This window comes from Colias croceus, chromosome 20 (genome assembly GCF_905220415.1).
Source record: "Colias croceus chromosome 20, ilColCroc2.1".
NCBI lineage: Eukaryota > Metazoa > Arthropoda > Insecta > Lepidoptera > Pieridae > Colias > Colias croceus.
The window spans coordinates 8,774,419-8,798,952 of NC_059556.1; the positions used below are offsets into that span (position 1 = coordinate 8,774,419).

Genomic DNA, 24,534 nt, shown 5'->3' on the forward strand with positions numbered 1-24,534 from the left:
TCGTTTTATATTTAGAATTACAGTATTATTACGTTAATTTAATTAACTACAGCTACTTACTTAGTTTTATTTATTTGCAAAGATCTAGATAAAGTGTAAACGAGAGGGTATCCATTACAAAGTTTTAATTAAATGAATAAAGTATAAAACCACATTGCTTAACCTGATGTTACGTGTTGGAAATAAAGTTTTTGCTTTGGTAATTGATTTTATGAACGGCTGCTTGTTTCTTCTTTGTAATTAGAGCTTGGAAAATCTAGACCGAATTCATTTTCTCAGGTACGCAGAAAACCTGAGCTTTTAAAGAGAAAAGGTCGTTGGAAAATACGCTCGCTTGTTATTCATAAAGAATAGAAAATAGCATTCTAACTAACAAGCATAGTTATGGTAGCTGAATGAGGGAATTTTGAAAAATAGACTTCTAAAATAGTGTTTTTCACATTACTATTATTTCTTATTTTATCAACTAAATATTATTGCTTTATATGCTAGGCGCTAAGTCCGGCTTCACGTGTGTTGACACACCGTAAAAAATTATTCGGTAACAATGTATGATAAAATTTTTATTCGTCTAATAGTGGTTTTTGAAATAATCGTCACAAACAAACAATAAAATCTTATCTTCCCTAATTTTTTATAGAATATGTTTAGTTATATATTTGCAAACGCTCGCTCGAAACACAATACAACGAACAATATTATATCTACATTTATGAAAACATACAATACACATAGAAACTTGACGTTCATTATTTGGTTATAAAATTGTAGCATACGTGGCATAACAAATGCATACAAACGAATAACTCACGCTGTAAAATATCCTTCCGTTGCAGGCTTTTGTTTCTCTCTAGAGCCTTATTTCACAAACTTTTCCTATTTTACGGACCGGAGAATATTTAGCACTAACTATTTTACGGACGTTTGTATTTGTTATTCTATTAAAGATATACTTTTTCTGCAAAATTATATGTTATTTATGTCTATTTGAAGGTTAATTCCAAGTTTTAGTTCGTTACTGTATTACGTAATAAACACCTCGTTTGTGTATATTTTTATATAAGAAGCTGTATTGATTTCAAACGAAGAATACATTATATATTTTAACATATAAACAGCCTTCCTTTTTAATACAGAAGATAAAGTCTCATCAAAACTTTTCAAGGATTGTTAAGCACAAAGAAGAAATAATTAGACTAATATCATTAAATTAAATATACTTAGAAAGGACAAAATTTCCAAGAATAATTATAACTAATTTCTATAAAGTGACGTCAAAGATTTAACCAGCCGTGCGCCAGACATATTAATTATAAGTTGAAAGAATACTTTTATCGTAAAAAGTGAGATTTTGCTGAAACTTTTGAGATTTATGAATATGCTGGGTAATTATGTTATATTTTTAGCAGTCTTGATATTTATCCAAGTTAATTAGTATTAAATATTTGTTTATATTAAGTATTTTATGTTCCGTTTAGCCTATCTATCAGTTAAAGACAGTGTAGGATCTTAATAAATGTAAAAAATTCATTTATATATCATTCATTTATAATAATTAATCTAAAATATATAACGATAGGACAAATAGGTGCGTCGCGAATCATAGAAAAATCTTGAAAAATGGGAAATGAGAGCCCTCTGAGTCAGTCGAAGTCGCGTAGGTGTTTAGTGTCTCGTTGAAGTCAACTATTAGCGTAGTAATTTTAATACTGCGTAATTCGCACTATACTATAGGCACACCCCGGACACTCCATACAAAATTATCGTTTTGACAGTCACACTGTAGAGACTGCAAATGTGTGTGTTAACGCTTTATGGTTGGCACATGTGTGACTAGCGTAAAAAAAATTCGCGTTTTTCTGATGAAATACATCCGTAAACAGCACAATATTTAACCATTTTCTACGAAAAACGATAATCACAAATCCAAAATAATAAAATTACTTTAAGTCAATTTGATTAATGTTCTCAATCTTCGTTGCGTTTCGTCTAAGACGTCGTTGGTATCGTCCTTGCGGGAAATGGGTACCATAACATGTCTGATCGTGCGGGGTGAGGTAAGTGTTTAATTTTGGCGGGAGGCGGAGAGTGTCCGTTCTGTAGCGTTTAGCTACTATTATGTATTCTGTGATATAGGTATATGAAATTTTCTAACAGCTGTAAACAACAAAATTAATCATTGTTCCATCACTAAGCCATTTGATCCATTCTCGACAAAACAGCATAATATATGTGTATGAATTTATTATACACGACATCCTTTGTGAATGTTCTGTGGTACATAGCAATAATATAGGATTTCAACAGCTTTACAGATAAATAACGTGTGTTTGTGATATCAAAAATTATAATTTATAGCTAAGCTAACGTGAAAGTAAATACAATAACTACAAAAAAGTAGCAACTGATTATAATAATTACCTACTAAAAAAATTGTCGGTTTGTCTATTTCAGGTCTTCGTTTGACTTGTGACTTTTTGAGAAATTTGAAAAATCGCATTACTTTCTTTTTTATGTCATGTTTTTCTGTATCTTTGATTCCAAAAAGCACCCAACTTTTAATAGTAGAATTTAATAATACGTCGAGTATAAATCGCGGTACAATTCTTCATATTCGTGTGTGTTAAAATTTACAATAATATTTCTGACGATTTAAAGAAATTGGACGCAAAACAGTTTAAGACAAAACTTTATATGTGGCTATTAAGCAAAAATTTTTATAATGTAAGGGACCTTTTGGATTATAAACATAAATATTGACATGTATAATAATAAATAAGTATTTGAACTTAACTATAATAATGTTTATGTAATAAAATTGTATTTTTTTTATGATTATGCGGAGCTGTGAAATTATGTTTGCATGCCAGTATAACTGGCGAATGTGCTGTACTTTCCATAAAGTAATAACTTGTGAACAACATTTGAGAAAATAAAGATTTATTTATTTATTTATTCAGGTTTCATTATAAATATAGTTAAAGCTGAAATATAATTTCCTTTTAGCGATAAAATAAGAAATCAATCATTAAATAACTTTTTAATTCAATTAAACAACCATCCTGATTGGAATTAAATATAAACGAAGTCAGAGCATTACTCGATTATTCTTCTCAACGACTGAAGCAACTTTACTGATTAAAAATAATTAAAGTAATTAGTACCGTTAATAAGGTAAGTCGCACGTGTAAGGAATACAAGTGGTTGTTGAATACAAAACAAAATAATTTGATTTTCTTTGCTAGCTCTATATAGAATAACTAGCTGTTGCCCGCAGCTTCACCTGCGTGGAAAAGATTAATTTTCATGCTACAACTTTTTATCCCCTATTTTATGCGCTTAGGGGAAGAATTGATCATAACGCTTTCATAGCGGATGCCTACGTCGTAACACCAACTTGCTTGCCAAATTTCAGCCCGATACACGCAGTGGTTTAGGCTGTGTATTGATAGATCACTATGTCAGTCAGTCAGTCAGTCACCTTATATTTAGATTCATTTTATGTAGTATGGATATTAAATTAAAATATTATTTGATGATGTATTTTGCTAATTAAAAAGAATATTTATAATCCATTTCCACACATTCCACATAAATGAATAATAATTATTGATTTTGCAATAAACGAACCATCATTAATTCATTTTTTTTTCCTTTATTTCACACTTTATTATGCTATATAAGCTGGGTTAAAATCACTAAAATATATGATCATCTATTTAAAAACTTTTGAGTACAATCAGAATAGATTATTATTATTTTTTTTAGCTGTAAACTTCTTTGAGCTAAGATTTTTCTAATTTTGTTTTTTTTAGGGTTGACACATTCTTGCATAACATAGCTCAATTCAAGTTTAAGCATCAGTAGTGTTCAAAGTCTGAATTCTAAGTAACAAAGTTTGGAATTTTTTTCATAAAAATGATAATTTAGATGTAATTAAGGCTCTACTAGCAATTTTGCTGACAGCCATTTTGAAAATTGAAAATATGACTATAATTTATGACATGGAAATAGTAGAAATAGCATTATTTAGTATGAAAATGATAAAATTGTATTTTGGTTCGTAATTATTTTATTTATTTATTTATTTCGTTTATACACATAAACAGACTCATTTCTAGAAGATATAGATAAAAATAATACGATAGGTATTAGTAATAGCCAATATGCTATGTGACATAGCTTTCTACGGGCAGGTATAGATAAAAAAACTCAAACATTTAACTTCAACTTCACTAAGAAGTGCCTTTGCATCGTCAAAATACAGAAATAAATTATTTGTTCTAAAAGCATTTTATACAGAGAAGAGCCGTCAAAGCTTTGAATTGGCCCTTTTTAGTTGCCAATTTATCTACTACAATTTTAAACAATATAATATTTCCTCTTTAGAATATAAGAGGAATTCATATTTTGTTTTGAATATAAAATTATCTATATCTGTATGATAGTTATTAATAATAAAATTGTGTTTAATTTTATTTTAAAAGACAAGCTTTATAAAAAAAGGAAAAATAACAAAAAGCGAACAGCTGTGGCAAAACTTTTAACATTTAACTTAGCCAAACATTACGTGAGGGTGTTCTCAGGGGATTTAGCATACTTACAGTGGAATTATTGTGTGTGACAATCTTTGGAAGGGTCATTTAATATAATATACAAAGACCGTTTTCCGACCCATACACGGTGTATTCCATACTCGACTTCTTTTTATGAGTATGAATATCTAGTGTTTAAAATGTGTTTTGTGGTACAATTGCTTAAGCTAACTATAAAGATTATAATCTTTACAGATATTGATTACTTTTTCGTGGGATGTTTATTGAGGAAGGTTCTAGTTTGTAACATGACGTTGTAAACAATTGAAGCGAAGTATCTAGGGGAAATTTTGTTTATTTTTTTTTTATATAAATGTTTACAACAAACATTTGATGCACAATATGTCTAGTTTTCATTATTGCTTTATTTCTGTTCATAACAATTAGATAAAAGGTATGGGTAATATATTTTCAAAGTGCAATTTTCCAGATGGAAAGAACATAGGTATTATTCAACGCATCGCATGTCTATCATATTCACATCAAAGTCAAGTACAATTTGCTCCGACAGTTCTTTAAAACAAAAAGGGTTGATTATGTAAAACCCCTGGGTCGGATCTCAAGGGGCTGCGAAGGCTTTAGCGCTCAAGTCACGTAATTGCTTTGTGCTAGTACCACGCAAATAGCAAGGCCCATTGTGGTACATTTTGTAAGAAAATTTGGTTTTATATGCCTTTGACATATGATGTTTCCTTTGTAGGATTTAGTGGAGAGCGATAAATAAATATGAATATTTTGTGACAGGGATCTATATATTTACGTCGTTGGTTTAGCAAGAGCCAAGAAGCGTGTTTAATGTTTTTGCCTTTGGTAGTTTTTATGCTTATTGTGTGTTTCATTTGGACTACAAAAACTGTATAAACGTTTTTTAGTTCTTGTGTGAATTATTATCAAATAAATGTATGTTTCCAGACGTTTCTATTCTGATAATTTTTTTAAGTAATACAAGCTTTTCTCGTTCTTTAAAAAAAAAACCTGCCTTTAAAAAATACGAGAAACGTACATCAGCTTTGAATGAGTGCCAGAGAAACAGACGTAGTGCGAGTGAAACCGTGTGCTAAAACGAAGTTATTACTAAAACCACATATTATTCGTATTCAAACAGACTTTTATGAAAGACCAAAAACGGTCGAATAATGATTTTGTTTAAATTGTATAATTTTGGAGCAAACTCGAATGGTTTCCTCTTAACAAAATCTATTTATGCGTGATTCGCAGTGTTTGTAAAGGACTCGGATTGTAATAAGATTTCAAAGGTTATGTGTGTATGTATGTACTATGTACCTAGTACAAGTACTTAGGTATTTGCTTGCGTATTTGTTTGTATTGAGTTATATAAACTTATAGCTAAAGTTCAAAATATATAGTTTCTAATCCTATAATGTAGTACTTAGTACTGCTACATGCCATAAGTCACTTTACCTTTTTACATAAAGTTGGTAACACCATAATTTAATAATTGAAAATATATTATAGGCATTGTAGAGCAAAATGTATGTAATTCCTTATATATAGAGCCGAGAAAAAACAGGCTTTACCGCAGTCCATTATTATTCTCTCTCTTTTTTATTTACCTATATCCTCAAGGCTTATTTAAATAAAATGTTTACATCGCTGATCTAACATTTTTCTTGTCCTGTCATGTTATGTGCAGAATATATTCACTGGGTCGCAGGTGTAGGATCCAAGAGGGTCCTTTTATTCTTTATCATTAGGAACAACAACAGCCGTGCAGTGGAAAATCTTTTAGAATATATTGAATCGAAGAAAATGGTTATATAGTTTAATTGATTATTATTATAAACTTAGAGGGGTATTAGGAGGTTTAATTCACATGCTTATATTATGTAATTAGTATATGGGGTGTTTGGTTGTTTGATGATATAAACCATTATTCATAAGTAAAAAAGCTTTCAGGTTTCAGTTTTCAAATGTAATGAGTAAGTTAGTATGGAAAATTTTTAGGACGACCTTTCTAATGAATACCACATTAACGTTTTCTAAAAAATCTTAATTTGCTAAGATTCAAAAAAAATAGGCTTTCTTTCTCTAAAACAAAGTTCTCTTAATATCCTTAACATCCATATAAAGTTTCAGATTCGAAGTTAACGATGGGTAAATTAGGATACGAAATAAACTTTAGAATTAGTGGTCGTAGTAGTGTGATGGGTAGGATAGGCTAGTAAATTAGGAAAGCGAATTTCTAATGGAAACCGCTAATTGTTAAAAGTTAAACAGATAGCGACCTTTTGGGCAATAGGCCAAGGCCACGGGAGGGTCGAATATTCCTCGATCGATACTTTACTGTGGGGTCACAGTATAACGTGGTATAACGTACAGTTACAGATAATAAATCTATACTTACAGTATATAAAATAATGTATTAATTTACATTTATTATTATGAATAAATAATAATAAGTCATTTCCTGGAACTCATTATACTATTAATATGAAGTTACGGCTTCAGGGATAGAGAAAACTGTATTTCAGAAACAACGAATGAATGAATATTTAATTTCTTAACATAAGTCTCGCTTTGGTCTAGCTAGTAAATAAGATGTTAATTACAATTTTCTTTGAACTACATAAGTATCTGTCTGTCTGAAGTCCCTTGTTCCCGTAGTGGGGTAAGGGGCAGATGCATTATGCATACATCTGTTTCACTGATCGATTTTCTTTAGGGACAAGTAGGTGATCAGCCTTCTGTGTCCTACCAGACCGAGACATTTTTTTTCTTCGTCTCCACCGGGAATCGAACCCAGGACCCCTCGGTTCTACGCTCACGCGACTACCACTGTACCAAGGAGGCGGTCACATAAGTATCTGTAGATATATCTTATTAATGTAGAATTGTAGAGTGTACTCTAAAGTTATAAGATATACGAACAAACCTATTTTTTATTATGTTGTTACTTGAAATTTATGTAAACGATTATAAAATATAAAAGCTATATCGTAAGGTGTAAACTGATTTTATTTTATTTTCGAATTTAAAACTTAAACGTACTAAAAACTCTATCAAAACATGTTTATTCATTTTAATCTTTTACGCTACTAGCGTGAAAATTACTGTTTTATGCTCTCTGTTCGTTCCATATCCTTTTTAGTAGTCATAAAGTTTAAATATGCAAAAGTACTCATGACATGGAAAAACCTCTCACCCGAATTTATAAGAAAAACAATATACATGGTGAGTTGGTGATAAGTATACAGTGTCAATGTTAAACACGATTTACACATTTATAAAAGTTATAAGGAATATAATAGCAATCCATTATCCAATATGTCTTCAGTCCTTTTTAGTAAGAGAAACACAACTACAGGCAAGATATAATGTTGAGCTTTCGATAACATAGAGATATTTAATATTATATCATATGTTTTCAGAGTTTAACCAAAAATAGATGGTATACCTACTTGAATATTTTCTTCTGGTCCCGATTTTCGCTGAAAATTTCGCAATCACCGAAATTCTTATTAAATTTTTAAGCCTCGAGATAACCTCATCAATTTCTTATCAATGTAACTACTAAATAAATAAGAATTTAATTCATAAATGTACAAATATAACACAAAACAGTTCCATTTGGTCGATCAATACGAACTATTTCTAGTTCTGACGTAGTTTCCACAAATGTACTGAATACTTCTGAATAAATTACCGATCGAACTTACTATCTAAACTAAAATAGAATCACGTTAAATTAATATTTTCGTCTTTAAATGTACTTCTAGTACGAACATTTGTATTAGTAATTGTCAAAGAATAGGTACTTTTAATATTCTAGGAGGTAGCAACGTTGACAAGTGAGCATTTTAGTATAGTTGGTTCTTTGATATGCTGTTCCTCTTGCTATTTCGGTTACAGTCCGGGCTGTCTGGCTGGCCGCAGTGGTTGCGTTTAATAGTGCGCATCTTATCTGCACAGGAAAATATCCTTAATTTAAAGTCATTTTTTAACGCGAAATTTTTAATCGTTTGCCTTTAGATAGATCCATTAGACGTACATTTTTTATTGCAAGACGTTTTTTTCGTTGTTAAATAGGTGCCAGACGCAATTTTTATTTCAAAATAATTAAAATATCATCGAAATAAGTGAAATTCCATCAACATGAGTCCCAGTGAAGGATAAGTAATCACTATGTTACTTATACTATATATAATATTCATTTTACTATTTACAGTTTTATTGCAACAATCTACCATATCGCCTCCTTTTTCCCAACGAACCTCAAATAGGACGTTAATGTAAACTTGATAAAAACCAAATATCATCAAGAAATTAAAGACTTTTTAACGGATTTTAAACGCGATTTATTCATTGTATTATTTTCCCAAGTCTTTAATTTCAAAATGTATAATACTCGCGTAAAATCAAGCACTAGAAAATACAAATATCATCAAATTCATATTTATACCCAAAAGTGTAATAAATATGAAACCATCTATTAAAAATATTAGTTTACTAATTATTCAATATAAGTATTAAAAAAGGATAATATAATATAAATAATAAAGTTATTACTTACCTTTTAAGCGGACTCATGTTGATGTAATTTCACTTATTTCGATGACATTTTAGTTATTTTGAAATAAAAATTGCGTATGGCACCTATTTTACAACGAAAAAAACGTCTTGCAATAAAAAAATTATGTCTGATGGATCTATCTAAAGGCAAAAGATTAAAAATTACGCGTTAAAAAATGACTTTAAATTAAGGATATTTTCCTGTGCAGATAAGATGCGCACTAATAAACGCAACCACTGCGGCCAGCCAGACAGCCCGGACTCTAACCGAAATAGCAAGAGAAACAGTATATCAAAAACCCAACTATACTAAAATGACTTTTTTTTAAACGTTGCTAGCTCCCGTACTATAATCAAAATGTACCATAAAACAACTGGAAAAAATCAATTCATTTTCACACATCTTATGCAACCTTATTAATTGTGAGTAACAAAAAGGTTCTTAGATACCTTTTTACGGTACGTTGTATGAGACACTAAACAATTTTTAAAACTAGGTACGTATATAATAAGACTTCACAATAAAAAGGAAGTTTGAAAATACTCAATATAAAAATGTATAGTAGGTAGGTATTAAATAAATTTTTAGAGCTCCTTACTTCTCTGTGGAAGCTGCTTACTGAACGACTGATTCCTAATTGCTCTGAAATTTAAAGCACTTCTAAAAGAAGACTAGTTGAATAAATTAAATGCTTGAGTTTGAAACATTATATTTCTACTTTCTAGTATATTAAAGCAACATAATATATGATAATATAATCGAATTTCTGTGTAGAAATATGGCTAAAACGGAAAAATATAAATTATGAACAGAAGGATTATATGAATGTGTTTAAATATGTGATATTTTATTTGAATATTATGTTTAAAAAAATGTTCACAGACATTGGTATAGGAAAGTAATTCTAAAACGAAATAAATACCCTTAATTTGCTTGTTAGTTTAGCCTGTGAATAAAATACTATGTTCTCGATACATGAGTAATCCTAAACTGTATACATTTCACACGTACCTAAGAACAATTTTTATCACGTGATTTTTCAAACAAAAAGGAGGTACCACAACAATACAATACAATACAAAATTCTTTATTTAACACACACATAGGTACAGAAGATAAGAAAAAGAAAAGAGAAAAACATATAAGATAGGTACACATGTACACACAACCATAATATAAGACACGCAAAAAAACGACAAACCCTTAGCAGTTCTTCGAGATTTTAATTCTGAAGATAGATAAATTTAACTTGTATAGTTAGAATATATTTTTGTCGTAGCGTGCGGGAGCTAGTAATTTTAATGAATATTATACCACATTGTTGTTTAATCTCACGCTTAAATCGCAAAGGAATCTATGGTTATATTCAAACTTGTTAACCTTTGAAGTGGGGACGTAAAATCGATAGAAACGTGAGGCGAATATAAATCAGTCGCTTTTTCATAGTGATGCAGTTTAGATGTTCCAAATTTTATTGTATTGTTGACCATATCCCTACTAATATTATATATGCGAAAGTAACTCTATCTGTCCGTCTGTCTGTCACTTTTTCACACCAAAACCACTGACCCGATTTGAATGAAAGTTAGTAATATAATTTGAGACACGAGAAAGGACATAGAGTAAGTTTTATCCCGGAAATCCCATGGGAACGGGAACTATGCAAGTTTTCTTTGTCTACGTGGGCGAAGCCGTGGGCGGAAAGCTACATTATCGTGGACGTTACTTTATAACTTATGTACCTCCTATATATATAGAGTTGGCTAGTCTAAATCACGATTAAATGCTGTTCTCAATACCTTTATAGATTCTTTAGTCATAGAAGCTGACCTGGCAAACGTTGTGCTTCCAGAATACCTCTATCCCTTAGAGGATAAAAAAAATGTTTTCGACAAAAATTTTAGGGTAAAGCCGTTTCGAAGGAATTTGGTCATTATTTCATCTTCACGTAGATTTTATAAATGAAAGCGAAACCGCGCTGTAAAGTCAGTCTTTCAATCTGATAGTTCCACAGAAGTTATAAATCTCTATAGCGTGAATATTGTTGAATTAAAAATGTATTTCGTGCAAGATTCTTATATTCAACGAAATGAAATATCACCTCCGTCTGTTTCGAGAGAATTTTATTGCTTTAAACAATATTTGTTGCTCAATAACGTATTTTTCTTTCAATTAATGACATTGAAATTATCAAAAGTGTAGCTAATTAATTCCAACATACAAACATAAATAAAAAACGAGATAATTTTCTTTAAACTCCATTTGATATTCAAATGAAAAGCACCTATACAGGTTTAAATTATCTTCGTTTTCAGTCCATACAAGAAAAAGCTTTTAAAATGGCTCTCGACGTGAGCAAATTGACAAAAAATCTTATTTCAATACCTTTACAATTTGACGAACGAATTCAAAGCTCCAGGGAAGTTAATACCGAGTGTTTGAGTTTACTTTCGACAAATTACTTGGTAACTGCTGAATTGACCATGGATCATAGTTATTCTAGATCATTTATTCAATAATTTTTTGTCACGAACTCTTTACTTTAATATTAATGATCGGAGCGCGACCTAGAAAACGTATGTACTCTAGGTTGTACTCATAATCATACGTGTATAAATTTAGAGTACCTATTTTTAATAATCAACATATGAATATGAAGGTCAATATGTATTTTCCTATTTTCTAGAAAACTAGTAAACTACTAGTAGTATGATTTATGAAAGACTAGTAACAGAATTATAGGTTTCAAAAGATGCTGAGTTAAGTAACGTCATATTATGTATAAAGAAATAAGTATGTGTAATACATTCCGTCTAATATGAGTACTTTGCGAAATAAAAAATATGACAATATTTTTTTTAGACAATAATATTCAATATATTATACTACTTGTTAGCTCAATCTAGTAAAATAGCTAAAAGATCCGTGTAAGGGACGAACAACCAAGCAATCAGAAACAGTCTTGTCTAATAGAGATAGTTGGGATAACGATCACTTTACGAGTGATTTCTTTGGGATAATTACTATCTTTACAACCCTAATGAACTGACTGATCGTATTTATAAGAGAAAAGGATGAAATTTTTAGAGAAAATTTGTTGAATGTTTTTTTTCCTAATATGATTGCATTCATAGTTTGATGGTCAGTGTAACAAATCCTGTTTATATGTTTTGTTGATATCTGTCGGAATTAATGAAAGTAAATGTGTTAAAGTGTCTGTGAATATTATCTATCTGTCTTATGTTACATGATCTAAAATAACATACATAAATATATATCGAATAACCCAGCACAGTTCATTCTATATAAAACTAACTGCGAATACAAAATGTCCGACAAACTTTAAAACAGCGTAGACTGGAATAAAAATTGAAAAACTGTTCTTCCGTGACGTCATCATGAAATGGCCGCTCGTTTATCGACTGTGCTAAAACTTAAAATAATAGCTCCGAACGTTCGAAGTATTCTAGAAACGTCCATTTTACTTTTTTCTTTTGAAACTTTATGTTATTCCACGTTGTCTTTGTGTGGAAAATCCTATTCTACTAATATTATAAATGCGAAAGTTTATGAGGATGCACGTTTGTGTATGTGTAGGTGTGTATGTTTGTTACTCTTTCACGCAGATACTACTGAGCCGATTACAATGAAATTTAGCACACATATAGAGGGTAACTTGGATTAACACATAGGATAGGTTTTATCCCGGAAATCCCACGGGAACGGGAACTATACGGGTTTTTCTTTGAAAATGCGGGCGAAGTCGCGGGCGAAAATCTCGTCAGTTGTAGTTTGTTGTAATACCTTCGAATATGGTATTGGAATAATTGTTTGTCTAATTGTTTTTAAAGGCAAGAATGATAATATCATTATGATAATACTGTTAGCAACAAAGAATTTTATTTTTCAGCCCGTTGTTTTTAAGGATATTTTTTAATTCATTCGTAGAGAATTTACGTTAATAAACTTATGAAGAATTTATTTTAAGCCGAATTATTTATTGCAAAGCCAGTACGTATCATTATAATATGTATAGGTACATTTTAATTCTAAATAATTATAATTACACGCATATTATCAGTAAATTATCGTCGAAATGTCTTACATATCACTACATAGTATAAAACAAAGTCGCTTTCTCTGACCCTATGTCCCTTTGTATGCCTTAATCTTTAAAACTACGCAACGGATTTTGATGCGGTTTTTTTAAATAGATAGAGTGATTCAAGAGGATGGTTTTAGTATATAATTTATTAGGTCTTAGATAAAACGGGCGAAGCCGCGGGCGGTAAGCTAGTATTATTATAAAAAAGTGCGTGTGAACCGAGCACACTTATCAGAAGTGAAACTTCTTTGGCAATATCAAAAGCTTCATAGATACTAAAATCGTCGCATTACTCCATGACGTGACGGTATTGCCATGACGCGACCTTGAAATTTTACTCTCAACGCGCCTAAAGTTTCACTTCAAAACAATGTTATGTATCTACTCAAATTCCTGAGCGTCCTCTTATTTTCATAAAATTTACAAGCCTAACCTTATTATAAAAGGAGATTATAAACATCCTTGAAAACACAGATAAGAAAGCGTCCCATAAACCCGAGGAAAAGGTACTTAAATACAAAAGGAATTTTCACTTGTACCGTTACGTGTAACGCGATTTTTCCTGTACTTTTCTCTCCATAATATAGGCAATTTGTATACATTTTTGTAACATATTTCTTCATACCTGTGCTAACATGAACATGACAAGTCATTTTTAATAATTCAATAAAACATGTTTGGGATTGAAAATTTGCTTTTAGCTATGTCAACAAGCTTGTTTTCAGCTTTTTCAACGTTGAGGTCGCTTTTAGTAAACAATTCGAATTTTAGACCATGAAATCTAATACTTTGGAGTTTTAAACAGTTTTATGTTATGAAATTGAAAAATTAGGTTTTTCTATTGTGTATGTATTTGAATAAAATAGATTACTTTATTACCAAATTGTTTTCAATTTGTATTTAAGTAAGTACATAATTGTATGCATAAATAAGAGGGATTTCCGCATATAAAAAAATATATAACTTCATATTACGCCTAAATGTCTGAATTTATTCCAAATACAAAATATGTTAAACCACCAGATAAGGTATCGATTGTCAAACTTTTATGTGTTCAACGCAATAAATATTAATGTATGGAAAAAGTTACTCAATAGGGAAGTTTTAGCTTTGATAATGGATTTTCTTCGTGAGTTTCTTAAGCCGTTTTGTAACCATTAACAGTTTTTAGGATCTGTTCGGATTGTTATTGCAAGTATCAAGATTGTTTGAATCGTTTATGTGTTAAGTTCTAATGGGCTTTGGAATAAGGTTCAATTTCATTTCATTTAATAGGATTATCCAAGTTAATTAGTAGACAAGTAATCACATCTATGATATTGTATTACTTTGGTTTATAATAACATGTTTTTAAACATTTATCCTATTCCTATTTGATAAATATTAGGTACTCTATCAAGTAGTGAAAGTCAAGTAGTAATCTTGCTTTATCAAAAAGGTAGTAAAAATAGGTAACGTAACGGTAATGAATGCAATGAAGCTTTTCGTACGTCCATATAGTTCCAATAAAATAACATACACACATATTATGTATCCATTTATTCAATAAAGCCAGGATTTCTTATATAGACTAAAAGTTAACTAAATGATCTGAATTTTTAAATACCATAAAACCAACACGTCAAAGCGTCGACCAGCGTGAAACAAAGGCCATTAAAATCAATAGTTTTGCAAGTGAGCGACGCGCGATAGATATATTATGAATGTAAAGGTGTGACCTCCCGTGAGTCGGCCAGTTTAATAATGTTTTAATTTGGCACAGTAAGTTATGTTCCCACCGGGAAGTTACATAGGAAAACTTTATAAATCAAATAAAAGTAGAGCCCCACGTATACGAATGACGATTGTCAAAAAAGTTAGGCAACCATTACTGGAGCCAAAAAGTTTTTAAAATAGGGCCCGAAAATCATAAATTCAATATCTTTCCGAAACAGAACAATATTTAATATATTTAAACATAAAATATATAGATAACTGATAATTCTTGATAATTCTCTCTGATCGTATGAGTATTAATTTTCTTTTTATTTCTGGTCTGTCCGCCATGTTGTTTTTAATTCTCTTAGAGAAGTAGTGAATTACTTGAATAGTTAAATATTTATTTGAAACTATATTTTCAAAGCTACTTCAATATTAATAGGCGCTTTCATGAATAAAAATTATTTTTTCGTATTCCTTCAACTAATTTATTTACTTTATAAATTAGTCGAATTGATTTATGTAGTAGGTACTGTATTTTTGGGGCAGACAATTTCTTCCCTTAGAAAGGTGTAAAAATTCGTACAACAAAACAGCTTATTTCAAAACAAATGATCCCGAATAAATTCAAGTCACGACCCCTTCATGAGACTGATTAATTACATTCAATTAGCCCGACCTTTCGAGAAATTCTTTATATTTACGAAAACCTTTCGCTGTTCACCAGACCCGGCATAATGTGTTCAGGTCACCAAAGAGTAACTGGACCTATATTTGGTTAGAACACGGTTGGTTTATTAATATAGGTTAAAGGTTGCGAATGAGTTTTCTCTGTGACAAGTAAATGTTTATTCAGATACGAAGTTTATGTAGAGATGAATATAGGCAATATTTAAACGCTCTGTCGTTCGAGGGTTCCGCTATTCATGTGCAAATGTAAAATATGTAAGAGGAATTCATGCGCTGTGTGTTTTGCATAACACCGTCCCGGTATCAAAGTGTTTGCTGTATTGACAGTGATGTTTTTGTCGTTTCGTTTCTATGAGTATGGTTTTTATAAAAATATCACTCACTCCTTTATGTTCAAAACACCTTCCTTTCTACGTAACAAAATGTTGGCAATTGTATTGATATTTAATTTAAATCTTTTTCTTTTTTATTTTGGTTTCCATAATGTTCTTAAAGAACATTAATTGGTATTATTCCATAGTAGATAACTAGTATGGAGTAATACCAATGAATGTTCTTTAAGAAGAACTACTGATAACAGTTCTATTTTTCTACATATTTTTCAAAAAATACCCTTTAGTTTTTCAAATTAAATTACCGATTTTACTTTTAAACCCGTGTGCACACAAAAAAATACCATAGAAGCAAGACCAACTTACACTAGCTACTTTTAACGACGAATTTTTATCACCAAAGTCGTCGTTAATCCAAAACAAAAAAGAAGAAAGAGACAAATGTCTAATTAAAAAAGTCCTTGCTTAATTAAGAAGCTTCAACTCGAATAAATTTCGGCAAGGTAAGACAGCTAGGTTTCAAATTAATTACATGTAATGCTATCGATATAAATTGTACTCTATATTTTTTTATTTAGTAACTAACGTACTTTACAAGTAAACTAAAGGTTCCTAATACTGGAATAACAATTACTGATATAATAACAGCTACATACATAAAAACCAAACATTTGAATGAAGAGTTTTAGTTATGCTCACACTGGTATATGTGTTTAGTTTCTATCCATTAAGTTTTACCAATTATCGCAAAAATAATACATAGATTTAATGTTATTTCAAACTGGTTGTCATCTTCAATGGCCTTAGATATAAATATCGTAATCTTATATATAAAAATGAATCGCAAAATGTGTTGGTAAGCGCATAACTCGAGAACGGCTGAACCGATTTCGATAATTCTTTTTTTATTATATTTCTTGAAGTACGAGGATGGATTTTATGTAGAGAAAACGTAAACATGTACCACGGGCGAAGCCGGGGCGGACCGCTAGTTATCTAATAAAAACATAGTTTAGGTAGGCCTTGTCAAATCTACAAAATAAACCTTCTGAAAAATTCAAATTGACTTCTAACTGCGTATTTTCCATGTTGAGAGAAGTACTTCAAATAGTGACTTGAGTTGTTCTCAAAACGTAAAAAGACGGTTTAAACAGAATTTCAGGCACCATTCACTACCCTTGACCTGTAAACTTCTAGACTTTTCTATGGTCTTCTAGTAATAGACTGTTGAATAGTATTATGTGTTTCTATTATGAGTACTTTTCAAGTGATGAATGATTTACGTATACAATTAGCTTTATTTATGAAGAGTGTTTATATTGTTGTTGTTATTTAATACTAACTGCGCGCCGCGGTTCCATCCGCGTGGCTCCGCTTCTGTTGTTCTTAGCGTGATGATAGCCTTTATCGATGAATGGGCTATGTAACATAGAAGTTTTTTCAAATTGGACCCAAAGTTCCCGATATTAACGCTTTCAATCAAACAAAGAAACACATTCTTCAGCTTTATAGAATGATTGCTTCAGCAAATAGATGAAATAAAAAATATTGGAAACAACTTAAATTTCTAACTATAAATAAAAAATTTTTAGAAGGCCTTATTCATTGTACATACGTACGTAATGCTCATTTTTACTATGAACCTAGTAATTCATATCGTAGAAATTACGTAGCCTTCGTAGAATTTCGTAGCACCAATTTATATGTCTACGAGTGAATCTACGGTATAGGTACAAAATAGTTGTCTTGAAATAAATTGTTATAAGATTTCAAGATTAATAATTTTGAAAATGGATATTTCTTGAGATCTATCAGAATTTAAATTTCATAAGAAATCACATAATACAATATTTAATACAATCATTACGCATTCATTTATTCCAATATTTAATATGAAGTATGATATTTAACAGTTTTATGTACCACTAGCTTCCGCCCGCGACTCCGTCCGCGCGGAAAAATTAAGAAAAATTAAGATTTTTTTTTCTACGTATTTTTCCGGGATAAAAAGTATCCTATTTTATGCCCAGAATAATAAGGTATAATTATACCAAGTTTCACCAAAATCGAACCGTTAGTTTTCACGTGATGCCTTCACATACAGACAGGCAGACAGACAGACGGACAGACAGACAGACAAAAAATTTTTTAATCACATATTTGGGTTTGGTATCGATCCAGTAACACCCCCTGCTATTTATTTTTTCAATATTTTCAATGTACAGAATTGACCCTTCTACAGATTTATTATATGTATAGATTACAAAGTTTACAATACCATCATATAATATTAAAAGATAAGGAAACATTCACAGCACATAAGGCAACCTTATCGCTTATCAGCGATCTCTTCCAGGCTGCCCAAGGTAAAGGATAAAGATTAATATTAAATGGGTACACGGGTGGCAATGAAAATAAAGATAAAAGAGAGTAAATAAAATACATATTATATGAAAAATAAAAGAGGATACATACTATTATTTTGAAGGAAAAGCTAAATCAGAGAAATGTTTATTTAAAAGAGTTTTAAAGGAACTTTTCGAGGAAGCTCGTCTTACAGCTATAGGCAAAGAATTCCAAAGTCTGATAGCGGTTATTACAAAGGATTTATCAAGGAAACTAGTGTGGTGAGGAGGAAAGCTAAGGAAATGGTTATTAGCGGAACGAAGAGTATAAACACCTGATTCTAGGACTATAACTAGGCTGCAGTATCATTGGAACGTGAATCAATGTCTTTGATCGATTTTCTGAATGGCTAAGTATGTAATCAACCCTCTGTAACCTTACCTATTAAGCTGTGGTTTGTCTTCAAAGAGAATGACCCCAGTCACAATTATCACTTTTAAAATATCCATTAAACTGAGGATGAATAAACAATGGCATCCAACAACGCAAAGTTGATTATAAAACTCTAAAATGTTTAAGGCCATAAAGACTGCATTTACTGAAATTCCGGAATGTCTACGTAAAATCTTTACAATATTGTATGGTTTCTGGATATACAAAAAGTAGGTACTCATTTTTTTTATTTATTTATTAAATTATTTTAATTTATTTGCGTGTAAGTTTGAACTAAGTAGGTAGGCTTCAATACTGTTAAAGTCGCGTATTCATTCAAAACAAGTTTTTCATTAAATTGGCCACGGAAATAATAAAAAAATATGCTAGTAATAAAATTGGATTACTCAAGTCTTGTATATAAATTAATAAAGTTCTCTGGATCGCTGCCATGATCAAGAAGATGCTAAGTTTCTTCAATCTCGAGGGAACCTTAAAAATTTTCGAACGCGCTTCATGTAAATTTATTACTCTGAACACCGCTATATTTCATTTTAAAGTCAAACTTGTAAGTCTAAAGAGTATCAAATCATACAGATCTTTTAAATTGTGAAAATAAACTATTTTACCTTTAAATTGGGTAATATCGAGGTACAAATACATCATAAAGAAGATCTAATAAACTAAATAGAAAAAAAGTCTCCAAAAGTAAACACCTCATACAAAAAATTGCAAAAAAGAAGTGAAGCATTAGAATTCAAATTGAACGGGTATTCTGAGTTGAATAGGTACTTAAGCACTTTTGTATCTAATGTTATAAATTTAAGTTGGTCATTCTGTAAAATAAATAAATGTATGAATTTTCTTTAAATAATGGAAAGTAAAAACTATACATTTATTTTTATAAGACACAGGAGAGTAACAGGTAAAAAGAAGATTTCTATTTGGCGTCTTACTTATAATAATTATTGAGTTCATGAGTCATTGTTTCTTTACGATTAACACAAAAACTACTTAACCAATTTTGAAAATTATTTCACGAGTAGAAAGCTAAATAATTATTCCGATATAACAATCTATCGAATCTATCCTGGAACCGCAAAAGCCTTGTTAATAACTAGTTTGAAATGGCGAAGAACATGTCCGCCATCAATCATTTGACAATAATTAATCAAATGTCATTGTTAATTAAACTGTACATCTGATAATAATTATTATTAAATGATGTTCCGTTTAGAGACAATTTGTTAAATAATTGGTAACGAATAAACAACTGTAACTCTACATTTATCTTATTTTTCATCGTTTAGTTTTAAAATGAGATAATCATTGGTAAATTCAATTTAATACGAATTATTAAAGGTATAATATTATGTTTATATCGGATTTTATTTTATTAAATAAGTGATAAAAGGAGAAGAGGCTTTCAAATAGAATTATCAAAATAAGTTCACCTAGCAAAAAGTTCTGAGGTAATACAAAAAATAGAGAGCTTATTATATTGCGAGCTTTCTTCTTTATCTGAAGTTGGTTAAATCGAAATGTATATTTGTATAAAAGGTGATATACTTAATTAAAATATCATTGTAATGATTTATAGAGCCTTAAGACTAATATGCTCTACATTTTAATAGAATTGAAATACGTTTACTTTATCACACAAAGATAATTTCCAATTAGCATTCAAGAAGAAAAATTGATATAAAAAATTTTTACCGGGAAATTCGAAGGAAAAACGTAATAAATATTTAATAGCCAATGCCATTCCTTTGTTACATTACGCTAGCTTACAAAAAGCTTCATACTTGTTGATTACAACGCGCAACAGTTTCCATTGCCTACGTTAGGCGCGAAAATTAAAAAAAAAATCGAAATTCGATTTTCAAATCGATGCAACTTACCGTTATACTCGCCGGCTGGTTCACAGGTATTTTTTAAAAAAACATTCAAGTCGCCGCGTCGTCGTACGTGCGTTCGCCGCGGGCACCGGGAGCTTACTGAAGTCGGGTTGATTTCACCTTTACCTGTTACGCTGTTCTGGCTGGGCGGGTATGTACGTCATGGTGACGCGACGCCATTTTCATAATACAATTTACATGCGAAAAACATTGATGGAAAATTCAGTTGACAATGACTTTCTTTGAATGCTTTGCATTGGGGAAATTTTGTGAATAACCGCTATCGTTGATGGATTGGGAAAGTTTGGGTTTTTGCATAAAGTTTTACATATTATTTGACGATAAATTTATTTTATACATATAGAGACTAGATAAGAAGTATTTTAAAACGGAAATAAAAGCTTGGGCTTACAAAGACTGCACATTTAAACTCATATCATGAAATAGTATATTTTTGCTCTATTTAAGAAAAAATGAACTTTACTGAAGAAAAACTAAATCAAAGTGCGGCTCGGCTATACATGTGCAAATCAATGATATATTATTCACATGAAAAGAGCTTTTTGTATATATATTAAAAAAGAGGATTTTAAAGCTCTCTTTGAATGTCAACGATAATTTAATTGAACTTATTGATATAAAACCAATAACTAAGTAATTTTCAGAAGCCTTGTAAAGTTTCACGCGTCCAGAACCAGCAGTTACATCTATGCGGAAAACAAAAACACTTTGCATAAAAGCTGAGTAGGTACACCATAAAGCTACTGTGAAACATAAAGCAAGTGTATTGTTTCATAATATTACCACAATATTAGCTGAAGCGACAGATGTAACGGCCAATGATTATGAGAATAAATAATATAGATGTGACAATTTGTCATTGGACTAAATATATAAGTTTATTATTTTTGTGTCCTTTTAGCCTGAAATATTAAATAAACATTCACGTTTTTTGCCAGTATACTTTGAATATAATGTAATCGATAAGTTCATATTCTATGGTTTGCTCATATTTTTTTCTACTCTATCTTAATATATATAAATCTCGTGTCACAATGTTTGTCCTCAATGGACTCCTAAACCACTTAACCGATTATAATAAAATTCGCACACCATGTGCAGTTCGATCCAACTTGAGAGATAGGATAGGTTTTATCCCGGAAATCCCTCGGGAACGGGAACTATGCGGGTTTTTCTTTGAAAACGCGGGCGAAGCCGCGGGCGGAAAGCTAGTATATTATATGAATTTTAAATTACTAGAGGCAGTTTTGTAAAAAATATTGTAATGTAAAAGTATGGTTAAAGAAAATAATTTTCAGCGTGACTTTTGTGCTGATTGAAAAATTGGTTTTGTATCGATTATGTATTGATTCTTGTTTTCATAATTATCCAAGTAGAGCCAATAACTACAACTGTCCAATGAAAGTAATATTGAAAAATAACTGATTTGTTTAAATTTAATATAATCTTAATAATAACGTGCTTTTGATTAATTTTCCGTTTATGATCTCCACGCGAAAATTATTATACGTAGATCCTGAGGACCCTGTGGTCTTATAAAACTGACTACGTTAGATTTGTAATATTATTTATTTAAGTAAGATAAATAAATCCATTCCGTAAAACGTGACAATTTATTTATACAATACATATTATATAGCTATTCGTAAAAATAAATAACATGTCATTTCGCTTTAATATTTCATCTTTGGCTCTAACGATATTTCTCCATTAACATTTTCCCGCCCATCTCACATATAGCGCTGTCTTTGTCACACTAATTACAGAAACGTACATGTGAAAGAGACAGATATAGTTTCAGTGATGACTAATGAATGGAGCGTATGACATGTTTTGTTTCCAAGATGTGTTGATTTTCTGAAACGGGTAGTATATAGAGGGCAAAACAGGTTTTGTATGAGCTTTAAATATGGAACAAACGAATATCACCCATATTGCTATTGGATAATTGATTATTGTTGTTTGAACTATTTTCATTTTGAATAACGCGGGTTGTACGTTGAATAATTTATGAAATTATTAATTACTTTAGTTTGAATGTGAAATTTTATAATAACACCAATTCCCTGGAAAGGCTAGGGTATTTTTCAACAATTAAAAAGCTTTTAAAAGTCTATTAATAAACTCCTTTGATAGCATTTTGTATGGCTGTTGCCGCACGATTTTAGTACTTAATTCAGGTTGCAGGTTCGATTTCGTGCCGCACCTTAGACATTTGAAATATAATTAACCAAATGCAACTTACTAGATACTATTGCTTTTTATACGTTGCAAATATACAGATCTTGTGACTTCTCTATATTTTATTTCTATTTATATATTTTTTGTCTGTGAGTTTTGTAAGCCTTCGTAAATATATTATATTTGTGTATGTTTCTGTATTCCACTCTAGAAATTTGGTTGTTTTGGTTCTCTGGGGAAGGCTTAACTATACCGGTGACCTGAGTCCGGCCTGACGACGACAAAGTTAAATCTATACCTATCTGTTACCCGCGGTTTCGCCTACGTAGTCAAAGTAGACATTCCCATGGGAGTTAGATGTTTGCCCGCGGTAAAAGTAACCTAGATCACAGTGTAGCCTTTTCATTTGTTCTATTGAGACACACAAATCGGAAACCTGAAAGAGAAACAAACAAGTACAGTTATGCTTATGCATAACTGTACTTGTTTGTTTCTCTTAATTAATACTTTAATAATTTACAATTATTTTACTAAGCACTAGCTGTGCTCCCCGGTTTTACCCGCATCGCTTCACTCCTGTTGATCTCAGCGAGATGATATATTATAGCTATAGCCTTCCTCGATAAATGGGATAAAAAATTTCAAATCGAGATTAGCGCGTTAAAACAAACAGACAAGCAAACTCTTCAGCTTTATAATAATGAGTAAAAATTTTGTAAGAAAACAAAGCATCAATGTCAATTGTCATCAATTTATTTTATTTTAATGATAAATGTTGGAATATTCCATTTGAGTTCATACCAACTTGCGTAGCTAAGTTATTAAATAATCATTGTAAATCTGTACAAAGCTGTGTGAATTTCAATACATCTTTTTGAAAAATATTTTAAAAGTTACACGTTATATTTTTAGCATCAAGTAGTACTCAAAAAGGTAACCACATTCTAATTGAGAGTATACACAAAAGCGTAGAACCGGAAACCTCATACCCAGAGGAGAGGTAATTAAGCCTCCTTGTACAGTAAATATGGAGGTTTGCGTAACTCTGACTTCCTCTGCGTCAATTATTGAATGGCTTGTTACGTAAGTCAGAATTAAAATCTAATAACTCGGTTTAAATGTAATGTTTCTGGAAAAATGAACATGAAAGTAAAAAATAATTTTAGTGTGTATAATATTTCCTAATGTTTTACATATTAGTAAATCCATTTCGCGAATCTTTATACCAATTTTCTTTTCTGTTTAATATTTACTAACTTTCCGTTTGCGGTTTATCTAAATTTGAAGATTTTAAAAATTAAAATGCAAATCAAATTATGAACTGAAACCTTCTTCTAGCATCCCATAATCCTTTGATGATAAAATTAAAATCGGTGCAATCATTTTTAGGGCATACAAACAGAAATTGTATCTATACATATAATAAATCTGTAGAAGGGTCAATTCTGTACATTGAAAATATTGAAAAAATAAATAACTAGATCGATACCAAACCCAAATATGTGATTAAAAAAAATTTTGTCTGTCTGTCTGTATGTGAAGGCATCACGTGAAAACTAACGGTTCGATTTCGATGAAACTTGGTATAATTATACCTTATTATCCTGGGCGTAAAATAGGATACTTTTTATCCCAAAAAAATACGTAAAAAAAAATTAATCTTAATTTTTCAGTTTTATCCATAGACGTTGTTCTGTAGAACACG

At 30.6% G+C, this 24,534-nt stretch overlaps 1 protein-coding gene across 1 annotated transcript in view; it reads right to left on the reverse strand.

Moving 5' to 3' along the window:
* The window catches only part of LOC123701098 (IDLSRF-like peptide), a 60,787-nt gene extending 40,071 nt beyond the window's left edge, over positions 1-20,716 (reverse strand). Inside the window, exon 1 of the mRNA XM_045648538.1 lies at positions 20,631-20,716. The gene's annotated coding sequence lies outside the window, so the exon portion shown is untranslated. The remainder of the gene's footprint in view (positions 1-20,630) is intronic.
* Between the last annotated feature and the right edge of the window lie 3,818 nt (positions 20,717-24,534).